This window comes from Papaver somniferum, chromosome 4 (assembly GCF_003573695.1).
Source record: "Papaver somniferum cultivar HN1 chromosome 4, ASM357369v1, whole genome shotgun sequence".
Taxonomy (NCBI): Eukaryota; Viridiplantae; Streptophyta; class Magnoliopsida; order Ranunculales; family Papaveraceae; genus Papaver; species Papaver somniferum.
The window spans coordinates 40100347-40106346 of NC_039361.1; positions in this window are offsets into that span (position 1 = coordinate 40100347).

Genomic DNA, 6000 nt, shown 5'->3' on the forward strand with positions numbered 1-6000 from the left:
TAGGAATTACTGGATCATGAGTACACCCCTGTGTAAATTAGTACATGTAGCAATTTTGGTGGTTTTAGTCTATCTGACAGGTGCCTACCAAATTGAAAAGTTTCTACGATAAGTGTAAAGATAAATTAGTTGTTGTTATTAATGGAAGTTTATTATGTAGGTGTCCATTTTAGTAGTACCCATTACTTGGTTGGAGTTCAAAATTAATTCTACAATGATAAACTCAGTTTTAAATTCTTTGCCTACTTACCAAATGGGTTGTTTCAAAATTCCTAGTACTCTTATAGCTAAGCTAGATTCTCTTCAGAGAAATTTTTGGTGGGGTCATAAATAGAACAAGGGTATGAAATTCATAGGTTGGAGTTCTATTAATAAGCCTAAAGAATTAGGAGGGTGTTGATGGTGGTTTTTACCTTAGGGTTAAAATCGTAAAACCTTGCATCAGATGTGACATCACTCTGCAAGGAAACGGTGCTGCGAGTACTAACCTCTGCATCGACACATTTATAAGCCGCTCAATATACTTTTATCCATAACACTCTGTAAATTTCGGCACCTCGCCAATACGAGACTCACTGAGTACTTTCCTGTGCTATGTTCCCCAGCAGAACCCTTAATCGGTATGGCATGACGGATTTATGTTCACTCCCAGCGAAGTAGCATGAACCTCCAAGTACCAAAGTTAAGTCCATTGCACGAAATGCTCAGACAGAAAGCACACTGCATTCTGTAGATAAAGATTTTGTGTGACAGCATACAAAATCCAGCTAATTATTGTGATAACTCGCAAAGAACTCATAAACCCAACTAATTTGCAAATTATGGTTTCGCGCCCCGCGCAGTATACAGGACCCCATTGGTCGAAACCATGCTTAAACAAGCTAGGCAACCAAATCCGCCACAGGGCGCTAAAATTGTGGCCGCACCCTAGCATGCCGGCCCTCTTCCCGTCGACCAATCAAGTCGCTTCAAACCTACCACGGCCTCGAAAAGGTCGTTATGCTAAGTTGGCTTCCAAAAACATGCCAGCTTCCCAAAAACGCGCTAGCTTCCCAAAAAATGCCAGCATGCCGTACATTCCAGGCGCGCATGCCAGACGCGCTTGCCAGACGCGCATGCCAGACGCGCATGCCAGACGCTTACCACGGGCACTGGCATGCCACCATGCCACAGCTACTAGCCAAAACAAGCCTGGCATCACATATGCTATTTACCTACGACAAGCCTCTCAATTTTAACTTGCTACACGTAGAAAACTGCTACATGTTTTCCACGAAAACTCTCGAGACATCAAAACATGTCACAAACTGGGGGATACTCATCAGGGTATTGGTCTGGCGGTTTACAGCGTGCGGCGTGCAATACGCCCGTTACAAGAAAGTGTCATAAGCGGGGCGGTTAGTAATGGCAAGAAGTAATGGTGAAAACGTATCCTTCATTATGAAAACATCAATTCCAGGCGTTACCCGTTACTCCTTTCTTCCATTACTCAAACGTTCCCGCTTCTACGAGACCAGGGTACGTTTTATTGCGACTTGTATAAATAGGTCTCACCTATTTTCCATCAGATAACAAGTTTTTGGTCAGGAGAACAATACACATCCAGATATCACCTGGTAGCTTTCCATTCAGCTCGCCAGTTCAACTTTAGGATACAAGTCGCAAAACACCCACACTTCCAGAATTAACTATTCTGGCCTCAACACTTTCTTCGCTTCCCTCTCTAAGACCAACCCTTGTCCTTCACTTTGTGACCGAAGCAAGCCTGGAACGACCATTTCTTGGTTTAGGCCAGGATTGTACATATTGATCTCTCGAATCAAAAGTACTCCTGTGTAGTACATTGTTTTGGGTTTAGATTTGTTTCTCACCCGCACTCACACGAAATTACCGGAATCAGCAGAAACAGTTTTCACCCACAAACAATTGGCGACCACAGTGGGAGATTAATCTCTCGTTTATAAATTCAACTCTCGTTACCATCATCCTACCAGCGAATGCCATACTTTTAAGCGTCCAAGAAGAGCGGGGTTTCAGGAGAATGCGTCTGGGGGCTATGGATTCTCCGCTTTACTATGGATTGTCGTGAATATGTTCCACAGACAACAAAAGAGCAACTGGGGACTTCTCAAAACAACTACGGCATCACGTGAAGACTCATATTCACTCCCTGAAAACTCAGTTTTGGCGAAAGACCCTAAAACGAGTAAATTTGCCAGATGATGTTTACATGACCTTTCGTTTGGATTTTCACATTTTCCATGGAAGCCGATGACCCAATCATCCCAAGGTTTCTTATCTTTTCCTTCTCATGCAACATTCACAATTTTCCCGGATGATTTGCTACTTACACTCGCATTCATACTTTAACCTATCAAAAGACCGTTATTCCAAAATAATCCAAAACTCTCACAAGTAACAATTCTCTATCAATCCAAAAATCCAAAAAGAAATCAGACCATAACTAGGCGTTGCGTTTGCCCTTAAAAAAAAACCCTAAGAAAAGGAGTTCATAAAGTAAAAGTATTCAAGGAAAATTGCTTAACAACGGCTCGTTCTTCTTGGAGAAAATATCCATCATGCTCTGAAGAGACGCCTGCTTCAGCTTAACTCCTGGGAAAACTTCTCGACTTCTTCCGCCTGTTGATTAATCAAATCCGCGGAAGGGCCATCAACCGCTTCAGCCTGTAGCTTTTGAATCTCGGAGAATCCCTCACAGAACCAGGAAGCATTAAACTTAAAGTCTACGCACAAGTCCCGGTGAAACTCCCAGTTTGAGATCACATCTCGAGAAACGGTATGGCCAGTCACTTTGCACATATCGCGAATTGAAGATAATATTTCCTCCACCCGCTTAGACAACGCGAAACGTCTAGTAATCTTCTTGGTCGCAGCGGAGTAGCATGAACCTCCAAGTACCAAAGTTAAGGAGATAAGACACGGAGTAGCATGAACCTCCAAGTAAAGTTACAGGAACTTCCGTATCCGACTGGAAACCACCCGCACGATTTTTAGACCTTCGCTCCTTCTTCTGGAGACTGTTCACATCTGACCTAGGAGATTTTAGCTTAGCAGTAGAAGGCTCCCTCAACAATGGAAGTTCCGCTAAAGTCGCAGGGGAAGGCTTACCGCGAGAATTTTCCACCACGTCATTCAAAAATCCGTGGATGGCGAGAAACTCATCCTGCCATAACACGTTGTACCTGGAGGTTATCACCAGAATTCTTTACGAGAGCAAGAAGGAAGACTTTTACCTGGCGCGAGAACACGGGCATCAAGGAAAGCTGGCAACAATTCTTCCGGAGCAACCGGCTGACGAGTAAATGAGACCCCTTGGTCAAAACCCATATACCGAGCCGCCCTGTCAATATTACAAGGGACTGCCTCGAAAGACCCCTGGAAGAAAGATGACACGTGTCCGGGGATACAGCTTCGCATAAATACGACCTCTCAAACGCTCATATTCTCTCCAGCAGAAAGAAAAGTCAAGTTCGGAGCAGCGGCGAAAGTGTTCGGCTGAACTATGGACGCATGTACTGGATCCCAAGGACGAAATCTAACGGCATAGGCATTGTCAAGAAATTCGATGAGCTTTAATCCAGATTTTGGGCACTTATTCAACCAAAGCAGTATTCTGGAGCCGCCACAAGACTCGGGAAGTAAATCCAACGGTTTGGGAGCATATTTTACGAAATGCTCCCACAACCATGCTTGGAGAAAAGCAACGTGGACATGCGAATCCACTTTCATATAACCATTTTAAGAGTACATATCCGCGACCAGATGATCCAAATGGGTGTACAAAGAGCCAAGAAACAAGCCGCCAATGGGAAGAACGACACCTTTCGCCAATTTAATGGCGAATTTAATGAGCTCCTGTCTTATCTCCTTCTTACCAGAACCATCATCGAAAATATCTCTAGATAGCCGCAGAACTAAAAATGCAGCGACATGGAGTGTATCGTCCAACACTAGATCCGACTCCGGCTCATCAGGGAACCACCCAGACACCCACCTGCTATAGAAGCACTTCGTCTCGTAATCCTTCCGAACGAATCCTTTTGACTTCTCGTCAAGAGTGGCACGCATTTCTTTTTCATCATCAGACAACGTGATATCAAGATTCCCTGTTATGGGAAGGTTCAGCAAGAAGTCTACACTCTCTAAAGAGATGGTCATTTCACCCCACCTACATATGGCCGTATGAGTATCTGGACACCATCTGGAGATAAAAGTGATCAAGCCCGGGATGTCTTTCCTTATTTGAAGTGTTGCAGAAGCCATGACAGCATCAATGATTTCGCCTTGGCCAAATCGGCCTTCACACAATCTTGACTTATCATAAATTGCATCCATTTATCAAAAGAGCGCAATGGACTTTGACAGATTTTGAAGTCGATTGGAGAAGCAGGATACTCTTTCCTCTAAAGGCAAAACCGCATTACGCGCCTCGGACGAACCGACTGGACCTCTCCTTCATTTTCTGAATCGTTCAAAAGGATCGCCACATACTTGGGATGAGCTCTCCTAAGTGTATAAGGCTTTGTAAAAAATTCATCATCCGTATTCGGCTTGGAGTTGTTAGCATTTCTTGATGCGGCGGCAGAACTGCTTTCAGGTGACATCTTAACAAAAGTCCTTGTGCTACTTTTACTTTCGAAGTAACTACAACGGAACAAAAACAGAAAGGTTACTACCTTGAAGGAAACCACACGTGAGGATCTTGTCAAGAAATTAGGGTACAATGATTAAGATCTGACAACAAATTCTCTATGGGAAATTTTCTTTGGCCACACGTCGCGGCACTCGCGGTCAAAGGGAATGGGTACTGGTGTTCACTCAAGCAAACACTTGCCGTGGAAAAACATGCTATTGGCCGAAACCGTGTCTTGACGCGGTAATATCGCTCACGGCCAAACACAAACTAAAACTAGGTTTTACGAAGAGAGGAACCTACGTCTACCATCCATACGTGCTTGCTTTATACAATAATCGGCTCCACTGCTATTGATGTTGTGGCCAACGTTCCTACAATACTACCGTCGGATAGGAATCATTCATATTAGAGGATTTCTACAGGTTTGTGGAGAACAGGCCTATGGCTAGGGTTTACACCAAAACAGACGAGCAAACAAAGGAGAAGAAACGTTAAGAAACATACCTAAAATACGCTCGCCTACTTTCGCTGCTCTTCTCTCCGCTGGTCCAAGTCTTTTCCGCTAGCACCAAGGTGAGGAAACAAAACCAACAATACGAAAGTAAGGAAGATGGGTAACGCCTTTTATAGGCATGGTCTTTTGGAGTTCAACTAGAGAAGGGTTTCCCTTTTGGGACACGCACAAAAGAAGGCAGCTGGGCCTGCAGTGTTAACATTCCGCGCCATCGGCTACTCAAGCTAGCCACGTCCATCCGCTACCCAAGCTAGACACGTCCATCCGCTACTCAAGAAAAGTCGCGCCGCGCCAATCCAAGCCGCGTCCAAACCGCGCCAAGCCAAGCCAAGCCGCGTCCAAACCGCGCCAAGCCAAGTCGCGCCCAAACCAAGCCAAGTCGCGCCCAAGCCAAGCCAAGTAGTGTCCAAGTCAAGCTAGCACCGGTGCCAACGCCAAGAAGAATCTATGCAAAATCCGCCAGCAAAAGGATCACATATTTCTTATGTCTTACACTAAAGGTTAGTTGGATTTCCTTGGCGATCTGTTCACGTTTGCTCTCTCGATTTTACTCTCGCTTGTGACGTCAATCTGCAAGGAAACGGTGCTGCGAGTACTAACCTATCCACCGACACATTTATTGAGTCTCTCAATATACTTTTATCCATAACACTCTGTAAATTTCGGCACCTCGCCAATACGAGACTCACTGAGTACTTTCCTGTGCTATGTTCCCCAGCAGAACTCTTAATCGGTATGGCATATGACGGATTTATGTTCACTCGCAGCGGAGTAGCATGAACCTCCAAGTACCAAAGTTAAGGCCATTGCGCGAAATGTTCAGACAGAA